The 18,477-nt window shown below is 36.0% G+C and overlaps 1 protein-coding gene and 1 long non-coding RNA gene across 6 annotated transcripts in view; one reads left to right on the top strand and one right to left on the bottom strand.

Annotated features, from left to right (window-relative positions):
• The window catches only part of LOC126752944 (receptor-type tyrosine-protein phosphatase N2), a 173,062-nt gene extending 162,383 nt beyond the window's left edge, over window positions 1–10,679 (bottom strand). Inside the window, exon 1 of the mRNA XM_050463994.1 lies at window positions 10,346–10,679. The gene's annotated coding sequence lies outside the window, so the exon portion shown is untranslated. The remainder of the gene's footprint in view (window positions 1–10,345) is intronic.
• LOC126752951 (uncharacterized) overlaps window positions 1–18,477 on the top strand; it is a 241,550-nt gene that overhangs the window by 207,824 nt on the left and 15,249 nt on the right. For all 5 annotated transcript variants that reach the window (XR_007666070.1, XR_007666067.1, XR_007666069.1 and 2 more), the window contains one exon: window positions 514–1,080. This is a non-coding gene — a long non-coding RNA (uncharacterized LOC126752951). The remainder of the gene's footprint in view (window positions 1–513; window positions 1,081–18,477) is intronic.

Below are 18,477 nucleotides of genomic sequence, written 5' to 3'. Positions count from 1 at the left end.
GTTACGACCGTAGTCTAGTCGTTAGATATTTAATGTCGTCGACGAAATCTAGCAATGTCCGCTTAGAGCTTTTCGGAGACGGCTGCGATTCAAGCTAGATTTCTGCAAAAGCCTCTCAACAGAAATTGCTTGGAGTGGAATTCGCGAGGTTTCCTAACCGAAAACATATCGGGCTCACTGTGTAAATGATCAATTGTAGACTTAAAAAGGCATCCAGTTCTTGTACAGCGATATGAGTTTAAGATATTGTTTGAACGCTAAGTCTCTCACATTCTTGCCTTCAAGCTTAAAACTATTGGCTGTTTGACTCCTCTACCATTTTTCATAATCCAATCTAATTAATTCTGGGTACAATCAGACCAAGAAGCCAAAAAATCCGAAGTAACAAATATTAATCTCCGCCAGCTGCTAAGTAGCAAATGTTAAAGCAGCGCCGTTACACCCTCATATAAAAAAACTTATCACAAAATTAATCTTTTTCAACACATTACAACTTTTTCTTTCCATTTGCAGCTTTTCTATACAAAAAAACACAAGCAACAGTAACAAAACGAGCATTATGAGTTTAAACCCTCAAAACCGCGACATGACATCAAAAACTTTTCAACACAACACCACATCAACACGCCAACAACTCAGTCTAACAACGCCAGAGAGGCAGGGTAGACGGTGTGACAGATGATTAACGCATAAAATGCGATCGTATAACGGCGAATGCCGACTCACGTAATGCAAACGCAATTTTTCAAAACAATAACGACGAAGAAGGCGAGAAAAAAATATTACCGACATATATTGCTGCTGCCACAACGCCGCAATCAGCAACAGCGTCAGCTCGCACTTCCTTCGCGGAGAAACGCTCGCTACCCACACATTCTCACTCATGCATGTGAAGAAAGCAGCGCATTTGGCGTGCAAAACTTTTAAGGACATTTCAGTATGGTGCCATGGCAACGGTGCCAGACAACCTATGCGAGATTTATGCAAGACACACGAGTACAAGCACATACGTGTTCTGCGGTGTATGTATAGGTGCTTGTGTGGGAGGAAATACATGCTGATGCCAGCGGAAACGCATTGGTATGTACGTTTTTCTATTCACTTATATAAAATATGTACATTATACCCTGAACAGGGTATTTTAAGTTTGCCAGGAAGTTTGTATTGAATTGAAATAGCCATGTCCATCTGTCTGTCTGTATATACATGTTATCGTACCTCAGTTTTTAAGGTATCGATCTGAAATTTTGCACACGTCTTTTTCTCTTCAAGCAGCTGCTTATTTGTAGGAGTCGCCGATATCCGACCACCATAGCAAAAAGCTGTCATACAAACTGAACAATCGAAAGCGAGTTCTTGTATGGAAAGCTTTTTTATTTGACGAGATATTTTCATAAAATTCGGCAAAACAAATTATCGAGGGCAACGCCACAATCTCCGAACATATTGTCTTGATCAAACACCTATAGCATATAGCTACCATACAAACTGACCGACAAAAATCTAGTCCTTGTATGGAAAACTTGTTCATTTGGTGAGATATCTTCACGAAATTTGGCATATCATATTATCTAAGGCAGCATCATAATCTGCGAATATATTGTTTGGATCGAACAACTATAGCATATAGCTGTCATACAAACTGACCGATCAAAATCCAGTCCTTGTATGGAAAGCTTTTTTATTTGACGAGATATTTTCATGAAATTCGGCATATCATATTATCTAAGGCAGCATTACAATCTGCGAATATATTGCTTGGATCGAACAACTATAGCATATAGCTGTCATACAAACTGACCGATCAAAATCCAGTCCTTGTATGGAAAGCTTTTTTATTTGACGAGATATTTTCATGAAATTCGGCATAGCAAATTATCTAGGGCAACGCCTCAATCTCCGAACATATTATCTAAATCGAACAACTATAGCATATATGTATCTGCCATACAAACTGATCGATCCAAAACAGGATAAAGATTTTTTATACACTTTTTACTATAAGGATTGCACCAGTGAAGGGTATTATAGCGTCAGGACGACCGAAATTAATATCTTTTCTTGTTTTTTTGTGCTCTATGTATATAAGACAATAAAATATGCACTTACATATACATATGTATTCATGTGCAAATTCTTTAGGTATTCTGCATGCGTGTAGTTGTTTTCCTGTTGACGTCACATCCTCACTCCTTTCAAAGCAACACTTTAAGGACAAGATGCTGTCAGCGGCATTTATTATAATGGCGACTTGTTGTTGTTATAACTCTTCCCATGCACATTTGTTTGTGGCATTTGTGTAGTTGCATTTGTTTTTTTCTATTTTTAAAATAAATAGCTACAAGAAACGTGCTTGGCAACACATGAAACACATTGTCCTATTCCCATTTACATAAGTGTATACTGTGTTAGTGTTTCTATTTATTCATATGCGTGTGCTTAGTGCGGGTGAGTGCGTGTAATTAGCATAAAAGCTGCTGCTGGCGCATGATAATAGCTACAAGGACGTCTGCCTTTACCACACTTGCCGCAGGTGATATCCACTCTTCACTTAACTTACAACCACAATTGCCAACTGCCTTCATATGGCAGCTATATCAACGTGAGATGGTAATATTGTTCACCAGAAAAGACATTGTAGAAGCTGAGCCGTTTTAGGCCAAGCGCGCTTTCGAACAAACCCAGCTTGTTGTTTCCGCTTCTAATATTGCAAAACTTTTCTTTGATTTGGAAACTCTCAGACTATTTAAGGTTAAGAAGGAAGTGTAAGTTATTTCCATCTCATCTTCCTACACAACATCTTTTCTTTAGCCTCCCTGAACTAGGGAGAGGCTAGCTTTACTGAGGGCCAAGAGATCGCTAGATCTCATGCAATCGATCTTGGACTAAAAGGCTTTTGCGACAGCGCATATACCGATGATGGTCCAGCGCTGACCAAGCTTCCGCGAACCTCAGCTATCCAGTAGTGGAAGATAAGAGGATACAGAAGCATCGACCGGTTAAATTCTTCCAATAGGGATTATAGGGTAGCCTTTCTTGCTAGCTCATTACCTTTACCATTTCCTGTGATTCCGCTGTGGCCTGGCATCCATACCAATCTTATCACAAAGACATTCGATGCTATTGATAGCGAGGTTAGGTACTCCTTGAACAACCCTGAACGCACTGTTACCTTAATTGCTACAACCTCGGCTTGGTAGACACTGTAATAGTCAGGAAGTCTAAAGCTGGAGTTGATAGAGAGCTCCTGATAGTAAACCCCTGCATCAACCTTCCCCACAAAGCTTTGACCCAGCCGTAAAGAAGCTTACTGCCCCTCACCTCCAATGGCTTCTTCCCATCCACAACTCCTCCTCGTCGGTATATGGGCAGAGTAGGAGCCGCCAGAGTTCGGTTTGGCGACTCCAAGATCTAAGTGATCCGGTACGAAGTCAAAGTGTGTGAGCATAAGCGAGTATTCAGATACGTGTTTTTTTAAGAACATAGATTCTCTGAGTTTGATAGCAACTCGTTGTCCAAGACCTGAATATAAAGTCCTTTGCTTCAAATCACTCTTGAAAGAGTTGAATGGCTGATGGATACCCAGATATTATGACGAGAGTTACCTACTAAAATTCTAGTGGCATAACCTAACGCATTGAGATTTAGTATTGGCGCTACGTAGAGCCTCAATTGCCGCTTGGCGTTCCATTAGATATTAGATGTATATAAATGCAATAAATATTGGTAAATTTACACTTTAAAAGAGTATAAAGCTCCATGCAAGGTCGTGAATTTGCAAGGATTGATGGTCATATACATACTTTTATTTATTAACCACATTATGTAATATCTTATGTCCTTACACTTGTGTATTAAACTACCTTTTGTTGGTAGACAATTTGATGATGTTATATCACATTCCCGGTAAAAGAATTTACATTATGCCTACACGCTGCCGACAGCATATGAATAGAATATTGCAGAAATGACAAAATTCTTGATGTATTTGTTTGTTGACACATTTTCGCCCAAATAATTTATAATTGCCTTCTTTTTTTATTGCTCTTCGCCCTCATCAAATATTTATTTCCATTAAATTAGCTTCGCCAAAGACATAATAAAAATTGTTTAGCGTCAGTGGAGCCCTGTGGGCTTCGATTGCATTGTGTTACCCTAATTGACGTCACATTGTCGGTAACTTGCTTGCTTGAGCAGCGCAAAAATAAGGGAAATTCTTGAGGAAATAAGACGACACATCAGCGGATACATAATGGTTTCTTTCGGAAGTCATTGAAATTTAATACGGCATTTGCTTAACCTTGTGTGTAATAAGAACAAACATTCTGCTGTGTCGACAAATTTTTGCATTTTTTCACATATGTATGTATGTTATTTGGCTTAAAGCGAATTTAATAATTTTCTGAGAATTGAAATTGTTATTTTTTTGTTTTGGAGTGTGTGTAACCATACTAGGCAGATAGCTATGACTTACATAATTCAATCGTTTTCCTCAGACATGTTTTTAGGCGTCCGCACAGAGTCACTTATATGCATTGAAAATGTCTTTATAAAATTGGGTTATTGAAAAATGAATATTGTTAAAAAAGTCCGAAACTGGATTGTGGATCTTTGGGGTCTGAAACTGCGTCAGTTTAAATGGAACTTGGTAATGAACAGAGAAGATTATCTTTGCCTGTCTTAGCTTCCAGTAATGGTATTTTATATCTTTATTTTTACAAAATTACTACAAAACAAACGTTCAAAAGACTAAAAGTCGTATGCCATACATATATCACAAAACACTTTTCAATTTTCTAGAAGAATTTGACAATTGCTTCCACTGACCGCTTTCGAGTTGAAATTTTACGCTTTGGTAGTCGTCAATCATTTAAATGAAGTTTTGTTGCCTATCACAATACCATAAGAGTACGTAGGCTGCCTTTTAAATTTGGGAATTAGAGTAGAAAATTTAATCAAAATATTCTTTATTAAGATCTATATACTTTTGCAGGCGTTTAAACCAATTCTCAAAGCACTTTTACCACTTTGACTGAGGTTCGTCCAAGATATGCGTTTGCCTCTTCAGGTGTCGAAAAACGTTGACCTATTAGTTTAACTTTTACGTAGGTCAGTAAAAAAAGTCTTTCTATCCCAAATCAAGACTATACGATGAATGAATTCGAATTGATGTTTTGAGTGCTCAAAAATGCGGTTTTTTCAGTCGATGTATGAGAGTTTGCATTGTCGTGATGAAAAATGACGTGTTCAGCGGTTGGTTTTCCTGATTTCTTGAAAGACAACTGGCAAGCAAACATATGTGTACCACTCAGAATTAACTGTTCTGCGTTATTCTATTGATATGGTTGCTATATATCCATTTGTTCCAGACAACCATTTACTTAGAAGTTCTTCGTCTCACCTTGAAACTCCCATCCCACAAAGGAGAAGTCGGAGTCAAAGGAAGACGACGATTAGGGTTTCAGTCTCTTCGACTAAACAGCTCAACACTAAAGTCTTTGCCTTCGGGCGCATACGCGTAAATCCACCTTTCATCATCTCTCACGCATTTTAGTATTTTTATAAACGTGCTTGCGAAATAGTTATTAGTCCTAAATAAAAGTCAATGCAATATTGAATGTACATATGCTGGTCTCACTTATGCCTATAGTCGCCGCTATCTCGCGATAGATCATATGACGATCTGGCAATATCAGTTTGCGCAGATGATTTGAATGACCTCCAATTTGTGTAAATTATTTTGAGTATTTTTAAACAACAATGTTTAAACTTCTTTTTCTGAGCTCTGTAAATTGCCAAAGCTTCATTTATAATGTTCTTTCAATACTTTGGTAGAGTACTTTGAGTACTTTTTGGTAACTTACTGTTTAATAATGATAATTCCTAAGCTCACAACTGAGACTTAGTGATCCTAACCTAAATTCTTGACTTCCTACATAATCAATAGATTTTGATCTATATTTTTTAAAAATAACCCATTACTTCAGGTGTCAAGTTTAGATAAAGCCCTCCCTGTAATCAAAGTAGAAATTTATTTAGGAATATGCAGATCAGATTTTCAATGATCGGTGTTTATTTATATTATCTACATGCCACGTTGTTTGTAACATCCAGAAATCAGAGACACTATAAAATAATATGTACAAAATGATCAGCGTGACGAACTGAATCGGTTTAGCTATGTCTGGTCATCTTTTCGTCTGCGTATTCAGGAATTTGTCTCTCAGTCTTTGAGATATCGGTTTGAAATTTTGCATTCGTTCATTTCTCACCAAAAAGCTGCTTATTTGTCGGAACTGCTAATATCGGAAAACTATAGTATATAGCTGTCATACAACTGACCGATAAAATGTGTGTTGTTGTAATGAAAACTATTTTATTTGTCAAATTGTCACGATTTTCGGCTTGAATTATTGTCCAAGGCAACGCTACTATTGTGGAACATACTATTCAGTTAGGACCACTAAATCTCATATCTGCCAACCAAACTGACCGATCACAGCCTGAATAAAGATTATTTTATGCTATAAAAGATGCACCTACATGTAAAGGGCATTTTAGCTTTGGTGCAGCCGAAGATAACGTTTTTTCTTGCTAGCTATTAACGTACAAGATTGTTAATATTTTTTAGGGGCTGTGGGTTTTTTTAAAAATGAAGCAATAATGAAGAAAGTGACTCGTATTTAGGTCTTTTGTTGAGCAGAGCTAACACTAGATTGCCTAAGCAAGTCATTTTGACTGCTTTCGAATTTCAATTACAAAAAAAGTGATTTAAATAATGACATAGCTTCTAATAATTTTGTGACTTTTTCTACAACATATAAATGGATTAATTAATCATTGCTTTTGCCATTTCCTTCACTCCCAATATAGATATATATATATATATATGTTATACTTGTATCTACATTGCCTAAAGACAGTCATTTTTACTGCTTTCAGGCAATAGAGGTATAACTAAACTCCCGTCTTTCTAGTGTTTCAATGTAAGTTAACGGTTGACTTTATAGGATATGAATATACGTAAAAACAGTGAAATTTAGTGATGCCAGATTTATATTATTTCATAACATATTTCAAGTTGAGGTATTTTACGTATTGTAAGATCTCTTTACAAGTTAAAAATACGGATTCCTAAAACAGTGTCATAATATGTATAAGTAACGCTCGTCGAGTACTTTTCGAAAAGTTCTCACAAATTGAAAAACTCGTTTGAGTGGAATGAAAATTACTGTTATTTTTCAATGAAAGCACAAGCATTGTGTAAGCTTGTGCGGAGTAGATATTCAGTACTATATTTTAGACATATCGTTACCCATTTTTAGTAGTGCTTTTATATCAAAAAATTCTCTAAATCTCTTAATAACGGCAGTTGGCAAGATTTTGTGAGATGATAATTAAACCTAGCTGACGATTACTTTACCACAGTTTGGTGGGAATTTAAATTATCGTCAGCAGTCGGATTTTAGATCCAATGATTGATATAAATACCTTAACCCCACCATACTTAAGTACCTATTTTTCCACAAGTGCACAAAGCCAACAAAAACGAGTCACTCAAACAAAGCCACAATAGATTATGTGCTTACACATCTTTTATTCATGTTCGTGAAACCCACTATTTACATATACATATGTACATATGTTCTCAGCTATACACAAAAGCCAACACATACAGATAAATTGTACTTGTACCATTTTATTAACAAGACATGAAATTCCATGGAATTATTTTGCTGTGAGCTTGAAGTTCTGCAACACCTGTTGCACAGGTTCGTTAGGAAAGTTCAAGGGTTATATTCACTTTCGCCAAATACATGTATAATCATATATGTATGCACTAATGTATGCATATAGTAAACATTTACAGTTACATATTTTTATTTTACTCTTTCATACTTGTATATACATAGAAATATGAATATGCGATTTTATATGCGCATGAGCCAAAAATGTATGTATGCATGTATTATGGCAAAAATACATATATACATATATGTATGTATATACGAATATATATTCCATATACATATAGAGTAGGTATGTATTTGCAAACATCATCATGAATATATTAAGTCACTTTGTAGATAGAAAAAAATAGAAAATCATTCGCTTTGGCTTAAAGAACCCCATAAACTACAAATTCAACTATTTTTAGAATCTTGTGTGACTAAACGCTATTAGCGCGCATCTAATAATAGAAACTTACTTGTTGGCTCAGTGATATTGGCACTCATTGGTATTGGTATCAATGCCATAACAAGTAGTTGTACACTGAAATCGTTGTAATTTAATTAAGCATTTGTATGTCTTTTGGATAGGATTAAGACGGGTTTCCTATATTATTTTGTAATAAAATTCTATAATTGTACCCAGAATTTTTTTTAAACCCTGAGCAGTGTACATATATTAAGTTTGCCATGAAGTTTGTAATATCCTGAAGGAAATGATATAGAGGGTGACCCATTTCTAGGTTCCCTCCATTTTTAAAGAAAAAACACAGAAACTCCAGCTTTTGTGGAAAATGTTTAATATCATTCGAAAGAACATGTATCATATTTCAAATGTTGGCCGCGGCTAAGTCTCAGATAGTCGCGGGTTATCTTTTGCTCCAAGACCCGAATCGAAGCGGGATTGTCCGCATAGTTTTTACACTTAACATATTCCCACAGGAAAAGTCTAACAATATGATATCACACGATCTTGGTGACCAATTGGCCAACGTCTGGTGTGTTTTACGTGGGTACCTGCTGACGTCAGCCTTACTCCACGGCGCTCAAAAGCACAGCGGATCAAATCAATGCGTTGATCAGCGCCCTGAGAATGCTAAGCATTTTCAGTACCAATTGGCAGTGTGGAATGGACACACTAACCACCTTGGTCGGGTTCGAGGCCCATCTAAAACCTCTGCCGTGCTTTGGGTCCGGCACCCGGTTGCAATGCAACTCCACATCCAACTGACAAAGTCAGTTCTTCCCGCGTTTGGGTTTCAACCACAGCCACCACGATACTCCCCGAGGGGCCAGTCCGCATGAGCAGGTTGGAGTTACCTCCAAGGGCTCCTGCTGCCCGTGGAACCAGAATTAAGTCTCCGGTCTGACCTCGTAGCCGAAACTACTACCAGTTGAGCTTCCATACGGCTCTGGACTGGTGGCCAGGGGTTGGACCCCATGTGTCTATGTTTAGACGTGAAACATGAAGCGGCTACAACGTCCCTAGTAAGGCTATATATATAATTAACTTGCTTCTCTGTAACTGCTTAAATATGATGGGCATCGTAATACAAGTTACCCGTTAAGGCACTCATGGTCGCCACAGAATGACACGTTTGCACTCCAAGGCAGTTTTTTGGGCGATTACCACGCACTTTGTAGAACGATCTAAGCAATTTATGCCTCCATTTAACTTTCTTCTCTATGGCAACTTAAATTGCCATGCGATCCAAGTTTTTGGAGATTGCCACGCCCCTAGTAGGGCTATCTGGTCGATTTATATCTACATACATATAAATAAATTGCTTCTCTGTTTAAACTTGATATACATAGAAGGGCAGTGTGATCCTAGTTACCCGTTTAGGCACTAATGGCACCTAAGGGGCTTTGCCACATGGACAAAAATGTCTACGAGCAGCTGTCTGAAATCACATCGCACCTATTGGTAGACGCTGTATAATTAATTTAGAAGCAGTAGGAAAAACTGAGATACGCAGGAAATAAAAATTTCATTAAAAATTGATTGAAACGAGCTCTTAAACCCATTTAAAATGTTCCTCAATTTCAGTTTCCAATGAATTTTTAAAAATTGAAGTTAAAGCAACGGTGCATTTAATTAGTGTTAGATTTTCCAATTTCCAATTCAAGGCCTTAGAAAAACTTCCATAATAATATTTCAAAATATGCGAAATATCCACTGATTTCATGGTCTGTTTCCAGTTCAGTTAAAATTTTTGGTATTTCCAGAATATTTTCATATACGCTTTTAAATATAAGAAACTGTGTACTTGAATTTCACTTATTGCTATCTAGAACTCTTCTTAAGTATCTAGGCGCTTGGGAGTTCAAAATACTAAACAAAGTATCAAACGTAGATATCTAATGCCTCTTAAAGTTGACAAAAAGCTTTGACATCCTGTATGACCTCAAACTCACATCAAACTTAACTAAACTGACGTTACTAAGGACCAATAGGTCTACATATGGCGTCATAGCCGGCCAATATAACCTAATCTAACCTAATTTTTTACTACATACTATTACTTACGTTATAAATGCTTTATAATTACATACTTCATTGTATATATATTATGAGAATATAGTTTAAATAATTACAGCTTCTCATAACTCACCTCACTTTTACATTTATCGCGCTGCTCATGTAGTTTCTTATTCCATTTTCTGCACAACCCGTTCGTGAAGACATGCAAATGTGGTTGTTGTGAATAAACTGCTCCTTTTTGTTGTTTTTATTTTCACTTTTTTACATATATGAATTTGACTTAGTTTCTTCGTTCGCTTGAAATCACAATCTCTCCTACTTTCTTGCTTTTACTAAATTTGCTTCGCCTTAATATGAAATATATATATATATATATATATATTTTATGTTTATTACGATTTATAGATGATTTATTTACTTATTTAAATGATATATGTACATATATATATGCTATGTGTTTAACACTTTTGGTAGGTCACTTTTGTTGTTTTCTGTAATAATCGAACAATTAACTTTTATAACACAAAGTCACTTAAATAACCACAAATTGGTTGCAAGTGGAAAAGCGCACATATATTGCCTTAATATATTTATATTATTTATTATATTGAGGAGCACATTTTTGCAATAAAAGTGTATTATCTTTATATATAAATGATAGCCTTATGTGTGGCAAATTTTATTCACACAATATTTGAAGTCGGCTCTTATTTTCCTTAGCCTTCATTAAACTAATATAATCACTTCTTTGCCTCAGATCAACCTTTTTCCGTTCAGTTTGTGAGCAACCTTAATCAAATCCTCATGAAATCGTTATTTATTTATTTGTAAAGTTTTGTGGTATCGATATGCTATAATCTTTTCAGGTCACCTAATAAGAAATTTTACCAGTTGCACTCTGTAGTTAATTTATATATAGTATTGTAATAGTAGAGGCTGTGATAATATTCTCCTAAGATCAATTTGGCACAGGATAAGGGAACAATGGATCTTAAAATGTTTAAGAATATTTATTACTTGGATCCATCTTGCTCAACTGGGTGTTTCTTTCAGTGAGAATTTCTTTCTTTGGATCTAGCCAATAACCATTAGACAGTTTTACTTGTTTCCACCACAAAATTCTTGTGATTCCTTTCATAGTTCATGTTGGTATCTTTCATAGTTAATCTCCCTTAACTGTCTCCAAGCAATTACTAATTTCTCTACTTTGTAAATACTATTATTTCATAACATCATTTTGGCTTTGACCCCGAACTCTAAAAGAAATTTATTACTCATTATTCACTGTTTGAAGCACGGTAGTTAGAAGTTCGACTCAGTTTATGGGGTTAGTCGGCAGTATTGAGCTATGTCTTAGATGCTTTATTACAGATTTTTCCAATAAGTGTGACATGATTTGTAAAAAAAATACAGTCACTAATTGTTAAAGAGATTATTTAATGTAAAGTACAGTCGAGTTCCTGAAGTTCTGAATATAACATCATCCAAATGTCCTTCACGACTTTTTCTGCAGAAACGAATTCGATAAACCCAATTTTCGAATACTTTATCCACTAAATTAAGTCGTATGTCTTATATGTCTTATGTCTTAGCACATTTAATACTGACTTTAAAAGCCTGAAGGGAGTATTATTTATTGCTAAAGACCAATGACTTCCAATATCCCAACAAGAAGTAATCTAATGGTGCTGATCCTTGGAGCCAACTGTTGTCAAGATCAACTTCAATTACGGCCATAAAAAGTAGTCTAATGGTGTTTAATCACAACTTCTTGGAGGCCATTCGATGTCACAATTTGTTGAAATAATCGAATTCCCCAAATTTTTCTCGCAAAAATTCGGTTGTTGCACGTGCTGTGTGGCACGAAGCCCTGTCTTGTTGAAACCACATGTTTTCAAGATCAACTTCTTCCAATTGCGGCCATAAAAAGTTTGGTTATCATCGATGTATACCACTCTCCATTGAGAGTAACAGTGTCATTAGCTTCATTTGGAACTGAGGACCGATGATTCCACCAGACCAAAAACCACACCAAACTATCAATTTATTTATGGTTGTTCATAAAATGTTTGTGGTTTTTTTTCGTAGCAGAGTCGACAGTTTTGTTTATTTACCGCACCTTCATCTGAATGGTGAGCCTCATAGGTGAGATGATTTTATTGAAAAAATCGTTATGGTTTTCAAGTTGTTCCAAGGCAAAATTAACAAATTCACGACGTTTCTTGATTGAGAATAATTATATACGAATGCAAGCCCAAATCCTTCCTCAATATCAGTCAGGTTGTGGTTTAAGACTATACCAATTATTGGGAACGTCTTGGAATCGACAAATATCGGTCTTCAGCAACACTTGCTTGAGCGAGAGTAATATTTTCTTTACTTCGGGCAGTTCTTTGAACGATCTTCCTTCGTAAATCTTTCCATGATGAAATTGTAAACATTACTGAACACAATAAAATGAATAGAGATCATGGCATATAGAAAATGATCGTAACAATACTTAGAAATCATATCTTTTCATCATCATCATCATCTCTTTTGGAAAACCCAATATCATTTTATTTAAAAAACTACCTATGTCTGCTAAATTATGCATGGATATAATGGACCAAAGAGGCCTTGATTAAAAGAAAAGTTGTATTATTTTTCACTTTCAAAACACCGTTTTCAAATTGTTTATAAGTTCTGTTTCAAGTTTATGACAAAGAGCATAAAAACTCGCAAATTAACCTTGTCGCTTGATATTTTATAAATTTTCCAAACCGAAAAAAATTAAATTAAAAAGACACATTCCCCACCAAAAAAAATTCAATTTATTGTAAAACCACAGCAAAAGTCACTAACAACAATAGAGTTTATGATATAAGCGAATCGTAGACACCCAAATTCCAAATGGTGGACAAAAACGCCTAAAGCAGACAAAATTCATCAACACTACTTCAAAGAGTTTTCGGAGCAATGAAATAAATTTCAAAAAAAAAAAACAAAAAACAAAACAAAAACGACCCGAATCAAAGTCTCAACACTTCACAGAATTTATGCGCCTGTATTAGTGAGAGAGCGCTGTATGGCACACGCCGGCTGTGGGTGGCTGACGTTTGAGGGCGAAGTAGGCAAGCAGCTGTGAACACATTATGGATTGACGTATAAGGAAAATGTTCCTTATAACGCTTATTAGTATAAACGTTGCGCTGATGACGTTTGAGCCAAACTCTCTGTTAACAAAAACGAAAAAAAACACCAATACCCACTTGAAAAATTTGCTTTATTTATATGTGTGTATAATTGCGTTTATTCACTTCACAGCACCATCGACCCTACTGTAGCTGTCAGTGCACATTTTCACCACGCTCACATGTAGGCTCTCATAAACATATCATGATCGCTCTAGTGCGCAACTCCTTGTCGTCGACACTTTTTGGTTATGTTTGTTGGTATTACATGGCGTATGAGTAACATTCTCTGCACAATTGAATTGAATGAATAAGTGAGTTGCTATTTCGAGTGGGCTGAAGAATACTTGTGGGTTGTGTTGTTCAACAGAGTTGCTGTTGTAGTGATTATTGTGTACAGTGTGTTCTATTGTAGTAAGTTTGTATATATTTTGTATTCAAATGGCTGCTATAACAAGCGGTTCGTGGCTTTATTGGGTCTAAAACTATGGAATAATTATTTTTTCAACATTTTTGATATTTTTTCATGGTCAATCTTTGTATATATTTCTCTGATCTTTGTTATTATTAATAATATTTATAATATTGAACTCATCTACACTGATGCTTGATCGAAATCAGTGCTGTGGTCTCTCCTCAGCCTGCCCTAACATCGGTCATCTTAAAAGAAAATTAAGAGTAATTTATTTGTAGATTAGTTGCACCATTTTCACAAATGAATCAATAAATCTTGAACTTTTTTCAACCACATCACCTATTTTGTCTGTCTGTATTTCTCTTAAGATTCGAATAGGCACAGAAATCCATTCCAATCTCCAGTGTTTTAGCTGCCGTTTCGGTATTAAAAAAATTTCAAATTTCATGCAAAATTTAGCCGGCGTTGAGTATATTACTTCTACTCTAGACAGAAATAATTTAATTTGTCGAAGACCAAGAAAAATTTCTAAAGCATGGTATTCCCCAACAATTTCGCTGTACTTTTAACTATTTGTTTTTAGCAGGAAACCGTTAATAATAAGTAACAAGTTGACTGTTCGATAACTGATTATTCCCGACAGACTTGCTATAGTGTAGAGTAGATACTTAGTAATAGTACAGCCGATGTACCGACTCCTTTCGAAGAAATATATATACCATAGTATTTTCTATATTTCCTTTATAGACGCCGAACTTCTCATAGCATGGATTGAAATTTTAGCTTTTGGTGGCTTTTTATTAAAGAATACTGAACAAAAATTGTGACTAACTTTTTGGTATTACCGGCAGATGAAATTCAGGTTCGGGTCTTAACTCAATATAAAAATCACATTTAATACCAACCCTTGAAGCGGAATATTGTAAAGCACAGCATATGTATTTAAACCGAAATATGCGCTATTGCTTTCAAAATACAAAAAACCGTGAAACGGAAACAAGACAGCTTTGATCGAATTCGTTTAAAAACTTCTGCCGCATTGTGATATCTCAACAATCAACTACTCATATCTGCATACCTTAATGTATTTCACGTGTAAATATGAGGTTAAATGCATGCAAGAGCATACATGTGCCACTTTAGTGGAAAGCTTTTATGTCGGCTTATTCAGCAATCATCATAATTTTAGCATTCGTTGTTGCTTTCTTTCGCTGCTGTCAAAACAAAAGGTATTACTTAACGAAAGTGACAGTGTCCAACCACAAGCGACATGCAACATGTTACATTTACAATGCAAACAACAGCCAACAACACAATTTGATTATTGAAAGTTAATTGTAGTGTGAAATATCAATCTGTGCACTGTCTAGGGGTTAGAAAACAGTTTAAGCCGAATGTTTCGAAATTAATATCAAATGACATTCTAATAAGGGAATTAAAAATCAATGTTGTCAAAATCTTAATATATCTTATTGTCGGATATAAATGTGGTAATGGTGCATCGATTGATTGAATCTATGTTGAATCTATGGGTTCATTATATAGTTATTCGAGGAAAATATTAATTGATTTCATTTCACAATCATTGTTCTTTTTCATTACGCTGTATTCACTGGTATTTGAGTTAACTTTTCCAAAGACGTATTTAGTTAAAATATCAGTGTAAGGCAAGTGAGTATAATTGGGGTTTCATTCGGATCCACCATCATATCAGCGGTGACACTCCGAAAAAATAAGTGTCGGTAATTAACAACAAAGATACTTCCTGTTTTTTAAATCGCGTTTCTCGCCGGAGTTGGTTAATAACTCGCAAATTGATTATATTAGACAAAGATTAGGTTTTACAACCTCATCCTAATTATTGGCAGGATATAAAAGTTCGCTGTTTTGGTAAGAGATTTTTGAGAGCTTACAGAAATTCATTAACAATTTTTATGCTATAGTGGTTATCATACTAATTATCATCAAACTGTTTTTTTTTTAGCCACACTTATCTTTAAACAGGCACTGGTAGGTCTCCAAACATATTAAATTCTAAGAAAAATCTTGTCATACTTTCCGCAAAACATTAAGGTACTCCAAAGCTAAGTATAACACTCTTCAAAAATGCAAAAGGTTCTTTACATGAACTTTTTCGTGTGTTTTACTAGTTTGTATGGTAGCTATATGCTCAACAGTTTCTTCGAAGGACGGGTGCAAATTTTCAGAACAATATCACAAAAACTGAGGGACTAGCTCGCATATATGCAAACAGATGGACATATATGCCTAAATCGAGTTAACTCACTTTATAGGGTTTCTGGTGTTTCATTTTGGGTATTATTAACATCATGACAAACTTAATATACCTAAGACTTCGCTGCAATTATTCAGATCACTATAGTTTACAGCTATCATGGTATAATTATTACTATGAGCAGAAAATTGTAAGACTTTCTTTATAAAATTATTTATTCTATGTCTTCCCCTCAAATTAAACCCTCTTAACCCCAATAAGCTTGTACCAATGCTTTTTTCGATCCTCGAAACATTTTTTAAAGTCAATTTCTAGAATAAGCCTTCAATGTGCGTAACGATTCACGTTTAATGCCTTCAATAGACTCAAAACAGTTTTCTCGGAGCGGTCGTTTGAGTTTGCTGAATATCCAAAACTTGCACGGAGTTAAATGATGCGAATGTGGTGGTTGCGGCACGATATTGATTGAGAATTTGACGAAAAACTCACGAAAAGCCCATGCAGTATGCAACGGTGCATTATCGTGGTGCAAAAACCAAGAGTTGACGGTCCATAATTCCGGCCTCTTTTTACGCATAACTTCGCGCAAATGACGCATAACACTTAAATAGTTATCATTGTTGACAGTTTGGCCGGTCGGAAGGAATTTGGAGTGCACCACACCTCGATAATCGAAGATAATTGTAAACATAAGCTTCATTTTTGACCTGCTTTGACGTGTTTTTTTAGCTTCGGTTCACCTTTGCCACGATATTCGGCTTATCGATCGTCTGTTTCCTGTTCGTGAGCATAGATCCAAGTATCATCCCCAGTAAAAACGTTTCATGACATTCTGGCAGTCAAAAAGCAGTGTTTCACAGCAGTAACGCGACGCCAATTTTCGAAAATATTCAGTAACTTTTTGTATCCAATAGTGTTTTTTTGTTCAGTAGTACAACTTACCGATCAACCTACAAACCTTGTATGTAAAACTTTTGTATGGAAAACTTTTAGTAGACTATTGCCCGAGAAAACGGTACAATCTCGATAGAAATTGTTCTGAGTTTGTATGGCAGCTATGTGACTATAGCATATAGCTGACATACAAACTTACCTATCAAACTTAGGTGCTTGTATGGAATTTTTTGTATTTATGAAGTGAATTATAGCTTCGGTGCAACTCGAGTTGTTTTCTCCTCTTATTATAAAATAACTGAAGTGACTTCTCATAAGTACCAATTCCATTTTCTATAAAAAATATACACACAAGTATGTATTTTCTGAAAAGCACAGCTGCTGATGAATTCATAACTTTCACCTAGACATTAAGGCGTACAATAGAATCGCTATCGATTCAAAGTGCAACTCGCCATTTCATTAAAAAGCTTCAGCTGTGCAAACCACACAGTGCCAGCAACAGCGAAAGCGGTCATAGAATAAAACAGAAAATAAATAACAAAACAAAATGCCCACACAAATTGACCATACAAGTTATGGCTAGTGCAACAACAACGACAACAACAAGCAACACCGACCTCAGTGTGGTAGGTGGCAATACAATGAATGAACTGCCAAAGGTGTAGCTGGTTTTTTTTGTTGTTGCTGCTGCGCACCACCTTACGCAAATATACACATTGTTATTGCAAGCTTAGGAGCAGGAACACACACACACACAGACGCAAGGTGCTGGCAGTTCCTTTAGGGCGTTTGAGCAACCGCACAGTTAGTTAGCTGTGGCGGTGCCACCACAAAAGGACAGCGGAGGTGAAAAATTATTGCATTCGTGGCATGGAATTGATAAGTTAAAAATAGTAAGACGGGAAGTACGTAAATAGCTAAGTAACGCTCGTTTCACGGCCTGCCGGGCGCTGAAAGGTTACCTATTCCTGCTGGCGTTACATTTTAGCATGTATATGTGTGTGTTGATGTGTGTGTATTTGTGCATGTAGGCACTGGTGGGCGTTAGCGATGACGATGATTGTGGTGATTTGCAGATATTTTAGGAGAATAATGAATAGCAAATCAGAGCAACCCTTCGCTGCGGAGAGTCCTTTAAGATTTAGTACTTTGTATACATATGTCTGTATGTTTGTGTGTGAAGCACAGCTGGCTTGGCTAAATTAGCCTGCAAACTCACTTTTTGTTTCAGTGTGAGTGTTTTAGGTGTGTAAACGCGATTTATTTCACAGCTGCTACTGAAGTGTTGTTGACTTTCAACGCTGTTGTTAATTTTCTTCCAATTTTCGTGCCGAAAAATTCCGTCAATTGAACGAAAATGTTCACACTTAAAAAAATGTCACTTTTTTCATCAAAGTTCAATTAAACTGTTTACACTGCGAACTGTTGACGTTGACATTCTAACGCGATTTGCTGCGTCGGCTACTTGACTTCAGCTGCTTTTTTCCACTACTCCAGCTGCTAGCTTTTCACGCCAAGCACGAGCCAGCAGCATGTACACC

The sequence above is a fragment of the Bactrocera neohumeralis genome, chromosome 3, assembly GCF_024586455.1.
Source record: "Bactrocera neohumeralis isolate Rockhampton chromosome 3, APGP_CSIRO_Bneo_wtdbg2-racon-allhic-juicebox.fasta_v2, whole genome shotgun sequence".
Classification (NCBI taxonomy): Eukaryota; Metazoa; Arthropoda; class Insecta; order Diptera; family Tephritidae; genus Bactrocera; species Bactrocera neohumeralis.
This window is presented reverse-complemented; position numbering and strand designations above follow the sequence as displayed.